Source organism: Anomaloglossus baeobatrachus, chromosome 5 (genome assembly GCF_048569485.1).
Source record: "Anomaloglossus baeobatrachus isolate aAnoBae1 chromosome 5, aAnoBae1.hap1, whole genome shotgun sequence".
NCBI classification, from domain to species: domain Eukaryota; kingdom Metazoa; phylum Chordata; class Amphibia; order Anura; family Aromobatidae; genus Anomaloglossus; species Anomaloglossus baeobatrachus.
In genome coordinates this window covers 578,733,973-578,754,852 of record NC_134357.1, presented here as the reverse complement: position 1 = coordinate 578,754,852, position 20,880 = coordinate 578,733,973, and positions in this window count along the sequence as shown.

Sequence of the window (20,880 nt, the reverse complement as noted above, 5' to 3'; positions counted from 1 at the left end):
GCCCACTAGGATTTAGCTTTCGCATAGAGAGCAGGATAAATCCTAGTGGGCAGAAGGACCCAGTCCTTTTTCCCACTAAGAATTGTATTAAAACACTCATTAGGACCTGATCCTTTAGCCCACTAGGATTGAACTTTCTTATGTAGAACAGGCTAATTCCCAGTGGGCAGAAGGACCTGGTCCTTTTTTCCCCACTAAAAATCATATTAAAACACTCATTAGGACCTGGTCCTTTAGCCCACTAGGATTTAGCTTTCTAATAGAGAGCAGGCTAAATCCCAGTGGGCAGAAGGACCAGGTCCCTCTGCCCACTGGCAAATAGCTGGCTCTGGATAGAGAAAGCTAAATCCCAGTGGAAGTATCCATTAGATCGCTAAGTCTTGTATTAAAACACTCATTGGAACCTGGTGCTTTAGCCCACTAGGATTTAGCTTTCTTATGTAGAACAGGCTAAATCCCAGTGGGCAGAAGGACCTGGTCCTTTTTCCCACTAAGAAATGTATTAAAACACTTATTGGAACCTGGTCCTTTAGCCCACTAGGATTTAGATTTCTCATAGAGAACAGGCTAAATCCCAGTGGGCAGAAGGACCTGGTCCCTCTGCTCACTGGGAAATAGCCGGCTCTGGATAGAGAAAGCTAAATCCCAGTGGAAGGAGGGACCTGGTCCTTTAGCCCACTGGGATTTAGCTTTCTCTCTATAGAGTCGGCTATTTCCCAGTGGGCAGAGGGACCAGGTCCTTCTAGCCACTGGGATTTAGCCACGACCACTAGATATATGGCTGCTCTGTGCTTCCAGGACCTGTGATGATGTCACATGGAGGGGAGGAGTCAGGGGTCACATGATCAGCTCCTCAGTGTATGCAGGACTCTGCTGTGCTGGTTGTCATGGTGCTGGATGAGGGGAAGTTTATGTGTGGGGTCAGGAGGGGTTTACAGTGTGGATGTAGCAGAGCCGTGTGTGTACGAGGTGTACGGAGCAGAGCCGTGTGTGTACGGAGCGGAGCCGTGTGTGTACGGAGCGGAGCCGTGTGTGTACGAGGTGTACGGAGTGGAGCCGTGTGTGTACGAGGTGTACGGAGTGGAGCCGCGTGTGTACGATGTGTACGGAGCGGAGCCGCGTGTGTACGAGGTGTACGGAGCGGAGCCGTGTGCGTACGAGGTGTACGGAGCGGAGCCGTGTGTGTACGGAGTGGAGCCGTGTGTGTACGAGGTGTACGGAGCGGAGCCGTGTGTACGAGGTGTACGGAGCAGAGCCGTGTGTGTACGAGGTGTACAGAGCGGAGCCGTGTGTGTACGGAGTGGAGCCGTGTGTGTACGAGGTGTACGGAGCGGAGCCGTGTGTGTACGAGGTGTACGGAGCGGAGCCGCGTGTGTACGATGTATACGGAGCGGAGCTGCGTGTGTACGAGGTGTACGGAGCGGAGCCGCGTGTGTACGAGGTGTACGGAGCGGAGCCGCGTGTGTACGATGTGTACGGAGCGGAGCTGCGTGTGTATGAGGTGTACGGAGCGGAGCCGTGTGCGTACGAGGTATACGGAGCGGAGCCGTGTGTGTACGGAGTGGAGCCGTGTGTGTACGAGGTGTACGGAGCGGAGCCGTGTGTGTACGAGGTGTACGGAGCGGAGCCGCGTGTGTACGATGTATACGGAGCGGAGCTGCGTGTGTACGAGGTGTACGGAGCGGAGCCGCGTGTGTACGAGGTGTACGGAGCGGAGCCGCGTGTGTACGATGTGTACGGAGCGGAGCTGCGTGTGTATGAGGTGTACGGAGCGGAGCCGTGTGCGTACGAGGTGTACGGAGCGGAGCCGCGTGTGTACGAGGTGTACGGAGCGGAGCCGCGTGTGTACGAGGTGTACGGAGCGGAGCCGCGTGTGTACGATGTGTACGGAGCGGAGCTGCGTGTGTATGAGGTGTACGGAGCAGAGCCGTGTGCGTACGAGGTGTGCGGAGCGGAGCCGTGTGTGTACGGAGTGGAGCCGTGTGTGTACGAGGTGTACGGAGCGGAGCCGTGTGTGTACGAGGTGTACGGAGCGGAGCCGCGTGTGTACGATGTATACGGAGCGGAGCTGCGTGTGTACGAGGTGTACGGAGCGGAGCCGCGTGTGTACGAGGTGTACGGAGCGGAGCCGCGTGTGTACGATGTGTACGGAGCGGAGCTGCGTGTGTATGAGGTGTACGGAGCGGAGCCGTGTGCGTACGAGGTGTACGGAGCGGAGCCGTGTGTGTACGGAGTGGAGCCGTGTGTGTACGAGGTGTACGGAGCGGAGCCGTGTGTGTACGAGGTGTACGGAGCGGAGCCGCGTGTGTACGATGTATACGGAGCGGAGCTGCGTGTGTACGAGGTGTACGGAGCGGAGCCGCGTGTGTACGAGGTGTACGGAGCGGAGCCGCGTGTGTACGATGTGTACGGAGCGGAGCTGCGTGTGTATGAGGTGTACGGAGCGGAGCCGTGTGCGTACGAGGTGTACGGAGCGGAGCCGTGTGTGTACGGAGTGGAGCCGTGTGTGTACGAGGTGTACGGAGCGGAGCCGTGTGTGTACGAGGTGTACGGAGCGGAGCCGCGTGTGTACGATGTATACAGAGCGGAGCTGCGTGTGTACGAGGTGTACGGAGCGGAGCCGCGTGTGTACGAGGTGTACGGAGCGGAGCCGCGTGTGTATGATGTGTACGGAGCGGAGCTGCGTGTGTATGAGGTGTACGGAGCGGAGCCGTGTGCGTACGAGGTGTACGGAGCGGAGCCGTGTGTGTACGGAGTGGAGCCGCGTGTGTACGAGGTGTACGGAGCGGAGCCGCGTGTGTACGAGGTGTACGGAGCGGAGCCGCGTGTGTACGATGTGTGCGGAGCGGAGCCGCGTGTGTACGAGGTGTGCGGAGTGGAGCCGCGTGCGTACGAGGTGTGCGGAGCGGAGCCGTGTGCGTACGAGGTGTGCGGAGCGGAGCCGTGTGCGTACGAGGTGTGCGGAGCGGAGCCGTGTGCGTACGAGGTGTGCGGAGCGGAGCCGTGTGCGTACGAGGTGTGCGGAGCGGAGCCGTGTGCGTACGAGGTGTGCGGAGCGGAGCCGTGTGCGTACGAGGTGTGCGGAGCGGAGCCGTGTGCGTACGAGGTGTACGGAGCGGAGCCGTGTGCGTACGAGGTGTACGGAGCGGAGCCGTGTGCGTACGAGGTGTACGGAGCGGAGCCGTGTGCGTACGAGGTGTACGGAGCGGAGCCGTGTGCGTACGAGGTGTACGGAGCGGAGCCGTGTGCGTACGAGGTGTACGGAGCGGAGCCGTGTGCATACGAAGTGTACGGAGCGGAGCCGTGTGCGTACGAGTTGTAAGGAGCAGAGCCGTGTGCGTACGAGGTGTACGGAGCAGAGCCGTGTGCGTACGAGGTGTACGGAGCAGAGCCGTGTGTGTACGGAGCGGAGCTGTGTGTGTACGAGGTGTACGGAGCAGAGCCGTGTGTGTACGGAGCGGAGCTGTGTGTGTACGGAGTACTGCATCCTTACCCAGGGTGCAGGGCCTATGCCCCATGGTTCCAGGTTCCTAAGAAACCAGTGTCACTACCAACAGCACCAGAAATCCCGATCAACACCTCACATCATGACCTGTCAGACACACCAGTGGGTTGGTCTAGCTGGAAAAGGGCCTGTCCACCTAGGGGTCTTCCAGATCAGAGCACAACATAAGTAATGACCTATACTAAAATGGATTTTATTTCTGTCCAACACTGATCACACATTTTCCCACTCCAAATTTGTCCCCTGTTTGTCCCAGGAGTCCCACTTCTAGGGGGAGATCGATTGCCGCCTTTCTCTGCACCATGATAGACATTTGGCCCATAGCGCAATGTAGGGCAAACACCTTTCACCGAAGTAAATCTTGAAGAAAATCCCGCACAATAACTATTGCACGGACGCTGCAAAATCTACAGATCTGGAATCTTCAGACTGTTAAGCCTGCTTTACACCTTTCAATTGCGTGTGCGATCTCGTATGCGATCGCACGCGCCCCCACCGTTTGTGCGGCTCGTGCAATTTGTTGCATGAGCCGCACAATCGTTCAAAAGCTGTCACACATACCCGTCCATACGGCCTCGATGTGGACGGCGAACATCCACTTCCTGGAGTGGGAAGTGTTATGAGGGGGACCCGGGGAAGCGTGCCAAGATGGGAAATGGACAGCTTCCGCCGGTCAAGGTCCACTGTGCGGTGTAAGGGACCGCCGCTATGGTGGGTGAAGAGTGAGCGGGTTGCTGTTAGCGATCGTCTGGAATGTCACAGACGATCTATGTACACCGATCTGCCCTAACCCGTGAGGGTTGTATGGCACGGATCTCACGGCTCGGTGTACCTGTTGCACGGGGAAGCACAGAGGTGCCCACGCACGTGTGCCAGTGGAAGTCACGAGAATATGGCACGAGGGTAGCACAGAGGTGCCCACGCACGTGTGCTTTCAATAACCAGGTGAGTCCGGTGGAGACTTGAGGAGCTCACCTGGGACAGGAACACAGCCTGTTGAAGGGGATACTGCCGGAGCAGCAAGGCAGGAACACGGCCTGCAAACCAGGTGCTGCCTAAGCAGCAAGGGCCAAGCCCACAAAAGACAGTAATGCCTGAGCAGTGGCGTGGCAGCACGCTGCCAGACATCCAAACATAGAAGGACGGTCGCGCGCCGCCATGATGGCAGGAGGAGCTTTTAAGGAGGTGTCGTTCCACCCAAGGGCGGGCGCGAGGCGGAGATGACGGACTTGACCCAATCAGGGTCCACGACGTCCCAGCCTGGCCAGTCAGGATTCACCACGTCACCTGCCTTGTCATCAAGCCGTGTGACGTCAGTGGGCGAATCAGAACCCACCACGCATAGCACATGCTCACCCTCCTGCCTCTGGGAAATAGAGGCGGGATCCTCGGTCTCATAATGTGCAGAGATAACGGGAGTCTCACTGCTTCCCTGAGCAGTAAACCTCTGCACATTGCGCAACCTCGCAGACCTTCGGGGCCGCTGAGCAGGAGGGCCTGTGGCAGGCCAGGAATGGGAGACCGCTTCACTCCTTGTAACAGGAGAACCACTAGGTGTCGCCCTTCTGCTGCCTCTCTGAGAAGGTATCTCCTGCACACTGCGCAGTCTGGCAGACCTTCGGCGCTGCTGAGCAGGAGCGCTCGTGGCAGGCAAGGAATGGGAGACTGCCTCAGTCCTTGCCTCAGGAGAGCCACGAGATGTAACATTACCCCCCCGTCTAGGCCCCCCTCCTGTCCGTGCTCGAAGGCCGCTATCAACCCAGGGGCGCGTAAATGATCTTCCAACTCCCAGGATCTATGCTCCGGACCACGACCGGCCCACTCCACGAGGTAGTACCTCTTGCCCTGTATGACTTTTGTCTCCACAAGTTTTGCCACCTCAGGGTCGTCGGACGGGGAGTCGGTTTGAGCCGGCAGGGACCCCGAGAATTTATTAAGTCGTACGGGTTTCAGGAGGGTCACGTGAAAGGTGTTGGCTATAGCCCGGCGTGGAGGGAGCTGGAGTCGGTATGCCACCGGGTTTACCTGCTGTAGTACTTTAAACGGACCCAGATACCTAGGGGCGAATTTGGCTGCCTGTACCCGTAGGTTAACATTCTTAGAGGACAGCCATACTAGGTCACCAGGGGCGAAGGATGGTGCAGGGCGACGGCGGACATCAGCCGTTGTCACCATCCGGTCTTTAGCCCTCTTAAGAGCCTCTTGGGTGTCATCCCAGATCTCCCGGGCCTTGGTCGCCCAATCCTCCACTCTAGTATCGGGTGACGTAATGGGCATCGGAACCGGGATTCTGGGATGTTGTCCGTTATTGAGTAGGAACGGAGTCTGGCCAGAGGATTCATGGACCGAATTGTTAATGGCAAATTCGGCCCAAGGAAGGAGGTTAGCCCAGTTGTCGTGATGCGCGGAGATAAAATGGCGGAGGTAAGTTACCAAGGTTTGATTAGTCCTCTCCACTAGTCCATTGGTCTCGGGATGGTATGCGGAGGAGATGTTCAGCTTTATCTGCAGGAGCTTACAGAGCTCTCTCCAGAAGCGAGACGCGAACTGGGGACCTCGGTCGCTCACCACCTTGTCAGGCATGCCATGCAACCTAAATACATGCCGAATGAACAAGGTGGCGAGAGCACGTGACGTCGGGAGTCGTGGGAGAGGCACCAAGTGGACCATTTTAGAGAAGTGGTCCGTGATGACCCATACGACCCTGTGCCCTGCTGACTTGGGCAGATCTCCCAGGAAGTCCATCCCTACCACTTCCCAGGGACGATCCGGCACTGGCAGTGGGTGAAGAAGACCTGCCGGTCTCTGCCGGGACGGCTTATTCCGGGCACACGACATACAGGCTCCCACATATTCCTGTATGTCCTGGGGTAGTCTCGGCCACCAATAATGCCTGGTCACCAGGTCTCTGGTCCTTTTGACCCCAAAGTGACCCCCGACCTTGGAGGCATGGGCCCACGATAGCACCTCGTTCCGTAGTTCAGGGGGAACGAGGGTTTTGCCAGGTGGCACCTGGTCCAAAGAAGTGGGAGTGACCATCCTCAAGCTGTCCGGGGGTAGTAAAAGACGAGGCTCCTCCTCGTCCTCCTCCAACACAACCATACAACGTGACAAGGCATCGGCCCGTACGTTCTTCTCACCGGCCAGGTGGAGGATAATAAAGCGGAACCGGGAGAAGAATAAAGACCAACAGGCCTGCCTTGGGTTCAGGCGTTGTGCTGTCTGGAGATATGTGAGGTTTTTGTGGTCAGAAAATACCTCAAATGGATGCTTCGCACCCTCCAGGAGATGCCGCCATTCCTGGAATGCTAGTTTCATCGCCAGTAACTCCCTATCCCCTATGGAGTAGTTCCTCTCGGCCGGAGAAAAGGTCTTGGAGAAAAAGAAACAAGGATGCTTCCTTCCTCTTTCTTTTTTCTGGTACAGGACTGCACCTGCACCGACCGAAGAGGCGTCTACCTCCAGTAGGAAGGGTTTGGAGATGTCTGGACGATGAAGGATGGGAGCTCTGGAGAAGTGAGTTTTGAGAGTGTGAAATGCCTCTACCGTTTCTCGTGTCCATGCTTTGGGATTAGCGCCCTTGCGGGTAAGAGCAATGATGGGTGCTGCCACCGTCGAGAAGTTGGGAATGAACTGGCGATAATAATTGATAAACCCCAAGAATCGCTGGATCGCCTTCAGCGAGCGGGGCTCAGGCCAGTTCATCACTGTCTCCAACTTCCCCGGATCCATTGCTAACCCCTGACTGGACACGATGTACCCCAGGAACGGCAAGGATTCCCGTTCAAAAACGCACTTTTCCAGCTTAGCATATAGCGAATGGGTGCGGAGCCTCTTAAGTACTCGGATGACATCCCTCCGATGGGTGGTAAGATCGGGTGAGAAGATAAGAATGTCATCCAGGTATGCAACCACGGAAAGATACAAATCCCGGAAAATGTCATTCACAAAGTCTTGAAATACAGTGGGGGCATTGCAGAATCCGAAGGGCATTACTAGATACTCGTAGTGACCGTCCCTGGTGTTAAAGGCGGTCTTCCACTCATCGCCCTTTCGGACTCGTACTAGATTATACGCCCCGCGTAGATCCAGCTTTGTGAAGACCTTTGCCCCGCGGAATCGATCATATAGCTCAGTAATGAGGGGCAAAGGGTATTTGTTCTTGATCGTGATTGCATTTAATCCCCTGTAATCGATACAGGGGCGCAGATCCCCTTCCTTCTTCTGCACAAAAAAGAACCCTGCACCAGCCGGTGAAATAGACTTGCGAATGAACCCCTTCGCCAGGCTGTCCTGAATATATTTGGACATAGCCTCCATCTCTGGAGCAGAGAGTGGATACACTCTGCCCCTAGGGGGCTTGGAGCCTGGCTTCAGGTCTATTCGGCAATCATATGGCCGGTGGGGAGGAAGAGTATCTGCGGCCCTTTTGGAAAAGACATCCCTGTAGGCCTCATAAGGTGTCGGTAAACCCGGCCCCCCTGTATTCTCTGAGGACCCAACCGACTTAATGGTAGCGGGTGGTTCGGTAGTCACGAGGTGCTCTCTACAGGATCCTGCCCAGGATGAGATCTCCCCTGTTGCCCAGTTGAGTATAGGAGCATGCTGTCTCAACCAGGGAAGGCCCAGTAGGATCTCATCCGTCCCCCCTGGAAGCACCAGGAAGGACACCTGCTCATGGTGTCCCGGTGGTACATCCATCCTGAGAGGGATAGTGATCTGGGTGATAGGATCGAGTAGTATGGACCCGTCGACTACCCGGACCCTGAGTGGCTTGGGCAACAGAACCAGGGGAACTGAGTATCGGGTTGCCAGGGAGGTCGAGATGAAATTGCCTTCAGCGCCTGAGTCCAAGCAAGCCAGGGCAGAGAAGAGAGTAGTGCCGAACTGCAACTGGGCGCTGATAGTCAACCTAGAGGGAGAGGTAGCGTCTAGAGTCCCCCCTCTGATAGAAACTAGACGCTGTCTTTTCCCGACGGTTTGGGACATCGGGTAGCTATGTGTCCCCTCTGCCCACAGGAAAAGCAGATGACACAAGACCGAGAACCTGGGGCAGAGGAGACCACCTTGGACACCTCCATTGACTCCACGGAGTCGCCTACAGGGCTGGCTGGGAGACCTGTCTGATGGAAGACGGGAGCCAGACGCTTTTTAGGCCGAGAAGACGTGGGTGCTGAAGAGACCTCGAGCCTTCGCTCCGCCTGGCGGATGTCTATGCGAGAGGCAACCTGAATCAAGGACTCTAAAGTGGCAGGCACCTCACGTGTGGCCAGTGCGTCTTTGACAAACCCTGCCAGGCCCTCCCAAAACACAGGGACAAGGACCTTATCCGGCCAGTCCAGCCCTGCGGCAAGTGTCCTAAAGTGTACGGCAAAGTCCCCGACTGAAGCGGACCCTTGCCGAAGTCGTAGGAGGCGCAGCGCGGAATCGTGGGTGACTTGAGGCCCGAGGAACACCATTCTCATGGCCCCAAGATAAGCTGGTAAGTTATTCACCACACGATCTCCGCGCTCCCACAACGGCGTGGACCACTTCAGCGCTCTCCCTGTGAGCAGGGACTGGACGAAGGCTACCTTCGCCTTTTCGGTAGCGTAAAGAGTCGCGGACAGCTCTAAGTAGGTGGTAACCTGGTTTATAAAACCACGGCACTCAGAGCTGTTGCCGCTAAAGCGCTCTGGAAGCGCAAGGCAAGGAGACCTTCCGCCCAATAGAACAGCCTGGGTAGCCGCCTGGGTGGCGACTGTCGTCAGAGTAGTCTTATCGGAGGAAGACTGCTCCACTGCTGCCAATCGTGACTCCAACTGCTGCACATAACGCAGCAACTGCTGCTGCTCTTCAGCCATAGCCAGACCTTTGGCGCGACCGTAATGTTACGAGGGGGACCCGGGGAAGCGTGCCAAGATGGGAAATGGACAGCTTCCGCCAGTCAAGGTCCACTGTGCGGTGTAAGGGACCGCCGCTATGGTGGGTGAAGAGTGAGCGGGTTGCTGCTAGCGATCGTCTGGAATGTCACAGACGATCTATGTACACCGATCTGCCCTAACCCGTGAGGGTTGTATGGCACGGATCTCACGGCTCGGTGTACCTGTTGCACGGGGAAGCACAGAGGTGCCCACGCACGTGTGCCAGTGGAAGTCACGAGAATATGGCACGAGGGTAGCACAGAGGTGCCCACGCACGTGTGCTTTCAATAACCAGGTGAGTCCGGTGGAGACTTGAGGAGCTCACCTGGGACAGGAACACGGCCTGTTGAAGGGGATACTGCCGGAGCAGCAAGGCAGGAACACGGCCTGCAAACCAGGTGCTGCCTAAGCATTAAGGGCCAAGCCCACAAAAGACAGTAATGCCTGAGCAGTGGCGTGGCAGCACGCTGCCAGACATCCAAACATAGAAGGACGGTCGCGCGCCGCCATGATGGCAGGAGGAGCTTTTAAGGAGGTGTCGTTCCACCCAAGGGCGGGCGCGAGGCGGAGATGACGGACTTGACCCAATCAGGGTCCACGACGTCCCAGCCTGGCCAGTCAGGATTCACCACGTCACCTGCCTTGTCATCAAGCCGTGTGACGTCAGTGGGCGAATCAGAACCCACCACGCATAGCACATGCTCACCCTCCTGCCTCTGGGAAATAGAGGTGGGATCCTCGGTCTCATAATGTGCAGAGATAACAGGAGTCTCACTGCTTCCCTGAGCAGTAAACCTCTGCACATTGCGCAACCTCGCAGACCTTCGGGGCCGCTGAGCAGGAGGGCCTGCGGCAGGCCAGGAATGGGAGACTGCTTCACTCCTTGTAACAGGAGAACCACTAGGTGTCACCCTTCTGCTGCCTCTCTGAGAAGGTATCTCCTGCACACTGCGCAGTCTGGCAGACCTTCGGCGCTGCTGAGCAGGAGCGCTTGTGGCAGGCAAGGAATGGGAGACTGCCTCAGTCCTTGCCTCAGGAGAGCCACGAGATGTAACAGGGAAGGACGTTTGGCGTCACATCGACGGCAGCCGGCCAATAGAAGCGGAGATGAGCGGGACGTAAACAACCCGCCCACCTCCTTCCTTCTGCATTGCCGGGCGGGAGCCGCAGGATGCAGGTAAGCTGCAGTTCATCGTTCTCGGGGTGTCACACACTGCGATGTGTGCTACCCTGGGTATGATGAACAACCTGACGTTCAATTTTTCAGAAATGAACGACGTGCATTCGATGAACGTTTTTTCGTTCAATCGCAATTGCACGCCGCTGTCACACGCTACAACATACCTTACGATGCCGGATGTGCGTCACTTACGACGTGACCCCGCCGACACATCGTAAGATATCTTGTAGCGTGTAAAGCGGCCTTAATCCTGATAAATGTGATTATCAAAGAGAAAATGTTCATTCTAATACGTCATTCAGAGAATTTCGGAATTCAGAAAATGAAGAGGAGGAAGAATAACCAATAAGAAGGATATGAGAAGATCTCCAATACGGAAGAAGAAAAAATGAACTTGACTATGAATGAATTTATGGATATTTTATGAGTGTGTCCCGCTCTGAGGAGACCTCTGGGGAGTCTGGGATCAGAAGGTCACAGCACCTTATTGTTCGCAGGTCTACAACTTGATTTGAGTGAATCTACTTTTCTTTTAGTGCTGTAGGGGTTAAGGTTTCTTTTCAATCTGGCTATCCTTTGTAGCCTTAATCTCAGGTACATCTCTTATGTGACCACTTCCCTTCAATATAAAAAGTCACGTGTCTTGCCATTTGATGCCAGTTATAGAGTCTAATTCTATGCTGACCTCTTTGGAAGGGGCCTGTGTCTGAAAGAAGCTGAGTTGTGATTATTACTGTTGTGGTGTTTAGCTGCATTGATACAGTTTTATATTGTTTTTGCTTTCTGTGTTTATTTTTCCTTTATCTCCTTTACCTGTTGTGCTACTGCAGTGATGAGACTACTGCTGGCCGTCTCACTAGCCAGAGTGAATGAGTGCCTAGGCACGTGATAACGACAGGGGGGTGAAGGACCCGTGACATTAGGGAGCGTAGGGTATAGACACGGGTGAGTTGTCTCTTCTTCCTATCATCAGGGCCTTCCTTTTTTACCATTTCCATTGTTACCCTGGTGTTATGTTGCACGCTAGGTGTCTGTACGCTCTGGCGTGACATAATGACAGATCGGAGTCCTGCACAGATGGTTAAAGTTTGTCAGTGGCATTTTTTTTGCTGATCATAGAAATGTTTCAAGTCAGACTTAAGGCCGCTTTACACACTGCGATCGAGTGCGTACCCGCCCCCATCGGTTGTGCGATACGGGCAAATTGCTGCCCGTGGCGCACAAAATCGCGCGGACCCGTCACACTAGTTACCTGCCTAGCGACGTTGCTGTGACCGGCGACCCGCCTCCTTTCTAAGGGGGCGGTTCGTTCAGCGTAACAGTGACGTCACAGCGACGTTACTAAGCGGCCGCCCAATAGAAACGGAGGGGTGGAGATGAGTGGGACGTAACATCCCGCCCACCTCCTTCCTTCCTCATTGCGGGCGGCCGCAGGTAAGAGGAGGTTCCTCGTTCCTGCGGTGTCACACATACCGATGTGTGCTGCCGCAGGAGCGACAAACTACATCGTACCTGCAGCAGCAACGATAATTGGGAATAGGGGGGTATGTCACCGATGAGCGATTTTGAACGTTTTTGCGACGATTCAAAATCGCTCATAGGTGTCACACGCAACGACATCGCTAAAGCGGCCGGATGTGCGTCACAAATTCCGTGACCCCAACGAGATCGCATGAGCGATGTCGCAGTGTGTAAAGCGGCCTTTACTCTAGTAATAAATTTACGTGTAATTAATTTGAAGGATTCTCCTTCTCTGAACAAAAGACCATTGTAATGCTAAACTAATTGGATGAGGATCGTAATTTGGAAGAATTGGTGGGCACCATGATGTAAAACCAAAGGTCTCAAACCCTCATTATTATGCAGTAAAATCTCGCGTACCATCATTAGACATGTTCCAGAATATGATAGAAAAGGACCTGTGTTGGCTCTGCACCGTTATGTCTCCTCCAATCAAAATAAAATAGTATATAATTTAACAAGAAATCATTATATTGCCATCTGTAAACTAAAAAATAACAACTATTTGGTTATACGTAAGTCAGACAAGGCGGGATGTATACAGTGCTATTAGATACCTCTTTATATAAAAAATGAGAATGACATTTTGGAAGTAATACTACTTACTGTAGATTGCAATCAATCCAGCTGATGTCTTTTCTAAATCGTTATACAATATGTTGGTTGGCGGTTGGTTCTCTTTAAGATTCCTTCCTCAAATGCTTCTATTTTGAGAAATGTAGAAAGGATCCATAGTTGTAATCCCATAGTGTATATATTCTGAGCTTCCTTATATAGTGATCCATGTTTTGGATGACTATTCCATTCCCCTTGTTGGCTTATAGAGTTACTATATCTGAATCATTGCAAAATAATTTTAGAACATCCTTTTCTTTTCCATTTAGGTTATTTTGGGAGTGTAATATTTCTGATTTTATTGAACTCTTCGAGCACCAAGATGAGGAAAGTGTCCAAAAAATGACCTTCGCTTTCAAGGGAATAAAAGCTCAATTTTGGAAAACATCAATATGTAGTGTTGTGTCATATAGAAATTACAAAATCCATAAAGACTCAACAAGACCCCTATACAGCTGACCCTCTCCTTTGGAAACAGGTAATTAAAGAGAATCCTCTTGCAGATGTGAAGCCAATCTCAGCTTGAATTTACAAGAATGCAGAAAAGGACAGATTTATGAATGGTAAAGTTAAGAGCAGCAGTTGTACTGAAAAATAGCAGATAAGTTCAAATAATTTGTTTCCCCTTATAGAAAATACAAAGTAAGGTATAATGAACTGTATTGATATAATAGATATGAAAGTCATATGTTCGAATTTGTGATAAAACAGAGAATGCAAAGCATCGTTTCACATCATTGGGTGATGGCCGGGGTCTCACCCAATAGATATGGACCACATAGATGAAAATATCTATGCAATGTCTCCTATCTATGAACAGATAAAATCGTGACAGGAAAGATGCCAGAATATCTCCCGCCTGGGACCTCCAGGGATGGAGATATTGTAAAAGTTGGGAATCTTATCATTTTCTAAGATTTAGAGACATCCTATCGTTATCTGAAGTCCAGTCCTGGTATGAGTCACCAGAGGGGAAGTATGTGGGTGTAACTTGTGTTAATAAAAAGCTGATGCCAATTATGATCCTTGTTCAATGAAAGGAACATTGCTGTGTGGGATTGTTCCACGTTCCTTTGGAGTCCTTCCCTCCAGAAATCTGAAGGAATTTCTGTGACCCAGGTTCATTTATTTTCTTGCTTTATTCCCTTTTATTTTATGTAATTGTATATACTGTATTGTTTTCCCCTTTGCATCATCTTTTGTATATTTTTATAAATACTGCCTACTTTTCAGATTAAATATATAACATTTAATAGCGTATGGCTTTGGGATGTGGTTTATAGAATAACCCCTTCAGCCCCCAGCCTGTTTTCACCTTAAAGACCAGGCCACTTTTTGCAATTCTGACCAGTGTCACTTTGACAGGTTATAATTCTGGAAATCTTCAACAGATCCCGGCAATTCTGACATTGTTTTTTCGAGACATATTGTACTTCATGTCAGTGATAAATTTAGGTCAATATTTTTTGCATTTGTGAAATCTTTGGAAATTTGGCGAAACGTTTGAAAAATTCGCAATTTTCAAAATTTGAAATTTTATGTCCATAAATCTGAGAGATATGTCACACAAAATAGTTACTAAATAACATTTCCCACTGGTCTACTTTACACCAGCGTAATTTTCGAAACAAAGTCTTTTTTCGTTATGAAGTTAGAAGGGTTCAAAGTTCATCAGCAATTTCTCATTTTTCCAACAAAATGTACAAAAAAAAATGTTTACCACATTTGGAGTGACTTTGAGAGGCCTAGGTGACAGAAAATACCCAAACGTGACCCCATTCTAAAATCTGCACCCCTCACACTGCTCAAAACTACATCCAAGAAGTTTATTAACCCTTTAGGAGCTTCACAGCAACCAAAGCAATGTGGAAGGAAAAAATTAAAATTTTACTTTTTTACACAAAAATGTTACTTTAGCCATAAAATGTAGCATTTTCACAAGGGTATCAGGAAAAAATGCACCATAGAATTGATTGTGCAATTTCTACTGAGTACACCGATATCTCATATGTGGTGGAAATCAATTGTTTGGGTGCACGGCAAGGCTCGGAAGGGAAGGAGCATCATTTGAATTTTTGAAAGCAAAATTGGCTGGAATAATTAGCAGATGCGATGTTGCGTTTGGAGACTCCTTTAGGTGCCTAAACAATGTAGCTCCCCCACAAGTGACCCCATTTTTTAAATTAGACCCCTCATGGAATTTATCTAGATGTTTAGTGAGCACTTTGAACCTCTGGGGGCTTCACAAAAGTTAATAACTTTGAGCCGTCAAAATAAAAAAAAAAAACAAATTACCACAAAATTGTTACTTCAACCAGGTAGCTTTTTTTTCACAAGGGTATCAGGAAAAATTGCAACATAAAATGTATTGTGCATTTTCTTCTGAGTACACAGATACCTCGTATGTGGTGGAAATAAAATGTTTGGGCGCACGGCAGGGCTTGGAAGGCAAGGAGCGTCATTTGACTTTTCAAATGCAAAATTGTCTGGAATCATTAGCGGATGTCATGTTGTGTTTGGAGACCCCCTGAGGTGCCTAAACAATGGAGCTCCCCACAAGTGACCCCATTTTGGAAACTAGAGCCCTCATGGAATTTATCTAGATGTTTAGTGAACACTTTGAACCCCTGGAGGCTTCACAAAAGGTTAGAATGTTCAGCCGTGAAAATATATATATATATTTCTTTACCACAAAATTGTTATTTCAACCGGGTAGTTTTTTTTTCCACAAGGGTATCAGGAAAAAAGGCACCATAAAATGTATTGTGCAATTTCTCCTGAGTACACAGATACCTCATATGTGGTGGAAAGTAATTGTTTGGGCACACGGCAGGGCTCAGAAGAGAAGGAGCACCATTTCACAGCAAAATTGGTTGGAATTATTAGCGGACGCCATGTTGCGTTTGGAAACCCCCTGAGGTGCCTAAACAATGGAGCTCCCCCACAAGTGACCTCATTTTGGAAACTAGACCCCCCCATGGCATAAATCTAGATGGGTAATGAGCACTTTGAACCCTCACGTGCTTCATACATTGAGCCATAAAAACAAAAACGTACTTTTTTTGCAACAAAAATGTTATTTTTGCAATTTGTCCTGAGTACGCTGATATCTCATATGTGGCAAAAAAACACTGTTTGGGCGCACGGCAGATCTCCAAAGGGAAGGAGCATCATTTGACTTTTTAAATGGAAAATTAGCTGGAATTGTTAGCCGCACCATGTTGCGTTTGGAGATCCCCCTGATGTGCCGAAAACAGTGGAGCTTCCCCACATGTGACCCAATTTTGGAAACTAGACCCCCCCATACAAAAAAATTAGTTTGGCGAAATAAGAAATACAGACGTTAGTAAAACAAAATAAAAAATGAGCGCCTGCAACTGACACTAAGGCAAGTGCCACACGTGAGAGCGATGCACGAATCTAGCATCGCATCATCCAGCACAGCAACACACTCCTGTCTGGAAGAGAGCGACCGTGCCGGATGATGCGATGCGAGACTCATGCATCGATCTCATGTGTGGCACTGGGCTGACCCTTACAATATTCAGTAAAAAATACTGTAGTTGACAATTACTACAGTATAATTTTACTGGCCCTAAACTAAGTTTATTTGTATTTCTTTCTTAGTTTACAGAAAAAAAATCAGGACGCACGCACGGATGTGCTGCAAAAGGGGGGGGGGACTAGGTGAGCTGGAAAAAAGGATGGATGGAGGATGGAAAAGGGCGCAACGGATGCAGGAGTGGCGGAGGATGAGGGGGATGGTGGAAGGGGAGTGAGATGTGAGATTGGGGATAGCTACCTTACAGGATGGATCTAGGCAGCAGATGGAGAAGGCAGCAGATGGAGGAGGGAGCAGATCCGAGAGGGAGCAGCAGATGAAGAGGATGGGAGAGCGCTGGCAGCAGATCGGGGAGGGGCGCAGAGGCTGATGGAGTGCAACGGCAGATGCAGGGGGGCAGTGGCAGATGCAGGGGGGGCAGTGGCAGATGCAGGGGGGGCAGTGGCAGATGCAGGTGGGCAGTGGCAGATGCAGGGGGGCAGTGGCAGATGCAGGGGGGCAGTGGCAGATGCAGGGGAGCAGTGGCAGATGCAAGGGGGCAGTGGCAGATGCAGGGGCACAGTGGCAGATGCAGGGGGGCAGTGGCAGATGCAGGGGGGCAGTGGCTGATCGGGGACAGTGTGGGAGCATATGCAGGGGGAACGGCGGCAGATGCAGGGGGGGGCGACGGTAGATGCAGGGGTGGCGACGGCAGCTGCAGGGGTGGCGGCGGCAGATGCAGGTGGGGCGACGACAGATGCAAGGGGGGCGACGGCAGATGCAGGGGGGCAGCAGAAGGAGCAGTGCAGCGGCGATGCAGGGGCGGAGCAGAGCAGGGGCGGAGGAGAGCAGCGGCGAAGGAGATGGAGGGCGGCGGATGATCTGGGGCAGTGGCTGCAGCGGTGAGCGGGAACAGCAGTGGATCGGGGGCAGTGACTTACCGATAGTCACCCACCCTTAGGGATCGTTCTCCTCAGCTTCCACAGACGGGCAAGCTGAGGAGAGCGATCACCTACAGATCTCCGACCCCAGATCCACGGTGATTAGAGAGATCGGTCACAAGGCCGATCTCTCCAATCAGAGCTGGGGGAGGGTGCAGCAAAGGTCACCCAGCTCCAGCCAATGATCAGTGCTACAGCTGCAGTGATCATAGCTGGATTTCAATGATTCAGCCATTTTAAATGGCTGAAACATTACACTGGCTGTGATTGGCTGTGCGGCGTTTGTCAGCCAATCACAGCCTCCATAGGTCCAGGGAGGAGACACCACCCCTCCTGAGGTCAGGTACAGGTCCTTTCCTTCCCGAATATATATATCCGGCATGGGGCTTTAAGTACCAGGGCACCATAACGGATGTATTTGTCAAAGGTCGTGAAGGGGTTAAGAGGAATAAAGCTACCTCAAACGGGTGTCCAATCGACCTTGATAAGCAGAGACTGATTCCAGCGATGTGTCACTTACTTGGCAGCTTGCTGAAGTTTTTATAAAAATCATTTTTATCTGCTTAAAATCTACCATTTCTCGAAATGCTGCTGTGTATAACCCCACTCACACCACTGGTTGGCAGCTGTCTACAATGAGCATAGACAGGAAGCTGCCAATCAGGGGTGGGGGCAGGGTTATACAGAGCTTATGGAGATAGTCCTTAGGTGTCCGGCAATAGAAGGTCACAGCGTTTCGCTGCGCAACATGGTTCCTAACTTTCTATTGTTGCTGCTGTCAGTATTCAGTGTACTAGGTAGCTCCTCTGTTGGGTTTTTATCCTTTTCCCTTTAGGACCCAAGGGAGCTCCTTTTCCTTCAGCTGCTAATCATCTGTATTTCCCCTTAAATACTCATTTTCTCTGGACTTGTTCCTTACATTATCCTGATGTTTAATTAAGGGGCAAACATTTAGTGACAGAATCCCATTAAATTCACAAAATCCCAGCATAGGTATCATAAATGTTACTTGCTCTTCACAAAGAGATAGCCCTCTTTCAGTTCTGGTCTCTTCTACACCCATATTATAAACTGTAATAAAGGTTTGTGGGCAGAGATGAGCGAATCTAAATAGTAAAGTTCAGTGTTCATATCAAACGCTGATTTTATAGAAAAATCAGTGTTAGAATTCAGAGTTTTGGTGCTTTATGTATCCTAACTACTCGATCTAGCATCGGTGTGCTCGGGTACGCTCGGTGTTCGGCCCAGTGCGAGCCGCTTGCAGTGGTTGAACGGCTTTCACTGGGGGTAAAAACATCGTTATAGAATGTAGTGTGTAAAAGAGAAAAATCCGCCCTCCCTTCCCCGGAAATACTGTTTATAGCCGGTTGCATGTGGGCGAAAACCCAAACTGCCCAATGAATGAATTCTAGTGGGGTTCAGGTCAAGTCCAGGTCCCGAACTGAACCTTATCTAAAGTCTGGCTGAAAAAGTCGAACCCAAACTTCAACGGGTCCGCTCATCTCTATTTGTGGGTAGCCCCACAACAAAAATAATCACTTGGATATCAAACATATAAAATCCTTTTGTTTTTTGTCCATTATTACAATGATCCTTTGAAAAGGAACCATTTTTATAACATAAGGGGCCTATTTTATGCGGAGGCCACTCCTGATTGATGAAGTGGTTAATGCCTCTTCATGAATCTGGAGTGTGCCTCCTTGTGCTATGCTAGAAATATTACTCCCATCAGGGACTGAAGTGGGATTTCTGGCATAGGGGTACAGCTCATCATGAATTAAAGGAGCTTTGCTATCACGCCCCGTCCCACCCAAGCTCTGACAATTTTGTAGTGAAAATGCCAAAGGCCACCAAAATTTCGCACAGATCTGAATTGATCCAAATTTTTTAGACTTTTCAAAGCTTGTAGGACAATTTTTTTGGCATAAAAGCTTTGATAATTTGAGACCAGAGCATCTTAACTAGAGATGAGCGAGCACCGTAATATTCGTAATCGCTACACTCGTAACGAGTACTTTGTAATATTCCTGAATTTGTTCCGAATAGCGAGTACAATGCAAGTCAATTGGAAATGCGAGTAATTTTCTGCTGGACCCAAGAAAGAGGTCTGGGGACCTGAGGAAAAGGCTGAAATGGATGGGGAAGGGATGAAAGTGAATGGGGAGAGCCTGGAGCATGCATTTCTGACTCACATATGGATTCTGATAATGAGGATGTGACATTATTACGCCACTTAGTCTCTCTCGCTGTCTCTCCGCTTCATACTCACCGATCACAGGTGCCGCGCGGCTATCACACTGCTCCTGCTGCCTCTCTTCTTCCCTACCCGCTCATTAGCCTCATCACATAATCACTGCACCCGCTCATTAGCCTAATTACATATTTACTTCTTCACCCTGTGATTGGTTGCAGTCAGACCCACCCCCAAGCTAAGTGACAGCTGTCTGACTGCGAGCAATCACAGCCGCCGGTGGGCAGGTCTATATCGTACAGTAAAAAAAAAAAAAACATAAAAAGCCGGCGTGCGTTCCCTCCAATTTTGATGCCAAGATAAAGCCTCGCAGCTGAGGGTTGGTATTCTCAAGCTAGGGAGACCCATAATAATAATAATAAGTTTTATTTCTATAGCGCCAACATTTTCCGCAGCGCTTAACAATTAAGAGGGGACATGTACAGACAATATGAGACAATACAAAATAAAAAAAATTAAGATACCAGGAGGAGTGAGGGCCCTGCTCGTAAGCTTACAGTCTATGAGGAAATAGGGGAGACACAAAAGGTGAATAGGGGGGAGAAAAGCTTGTCATATATGGTCCAGCCATCGATTTAATAGGGTATTCAAAAGCAGCTGCATGAACCCGTCGGTGAAAATTTATACAGGTACAGGGGACAAAAACTGGAAGTCATTTTTTGAAGGGCAGAAAGGGACTAGATTAGATCAGGGCGCTTACAATTGAAATAACCCGCCGAGCGCTATACGGGAAGTCTCGTTCCTGTGTAGACGCTCGTCGCTCGTCGTCCGGACCTAGAATGATCACGTCATGACGCACGACGTGCTCATCTAGGCCTTACAGCCAAAGACAGAGGAGCCGGGACCACAGCGCGGGAGAGGCTGCAGTGCTAGGTAAAGTGTATTTTCACTTTTTTTTACTGGTCATGGAGGAGGATCAGAGAGCTGGATCTATATGGGGGATTGATGGGACCTATATGGGGGAGAGCTGGACATATATGGGGGAGAGACCTGGCCCCATATGAGGGAGACTGTGTCGCGGGCGGGGAGGGCGCCGCCGCCGCTGCGCTCGCTAACGCTCGGGTCCGTCGCTGCTGCTATGGCTGCTCGGTGGCTCGAGCGGTGGGCCGGATCCGGGGACTCGAGTGGCGCTCCTCGCCCGTGAGTGAAAGGGGGTAGTTTGGTTTGGGGATTTGGTCCATGACGCCACCCACGGGTTGTGGTGAAGTTGGGCACCACCGCTGCTGGTAACGGGGATCCCGGGAGCGATGGCAGGGAGCAGCTGGGATGTTGTTTTCCCCTCCGTGGGTAGGGGTTGGTTGTCCCGGGGCCCGGTGAGGTGACGGGGAGGCAGGGTTGGCAAGGTGCAGGGTCGCTTGGACTGCGCAGCGCGGTGCCGGATGGCACGGTAGTACTCACTCAGCCACAAATGTACACAAAGTCT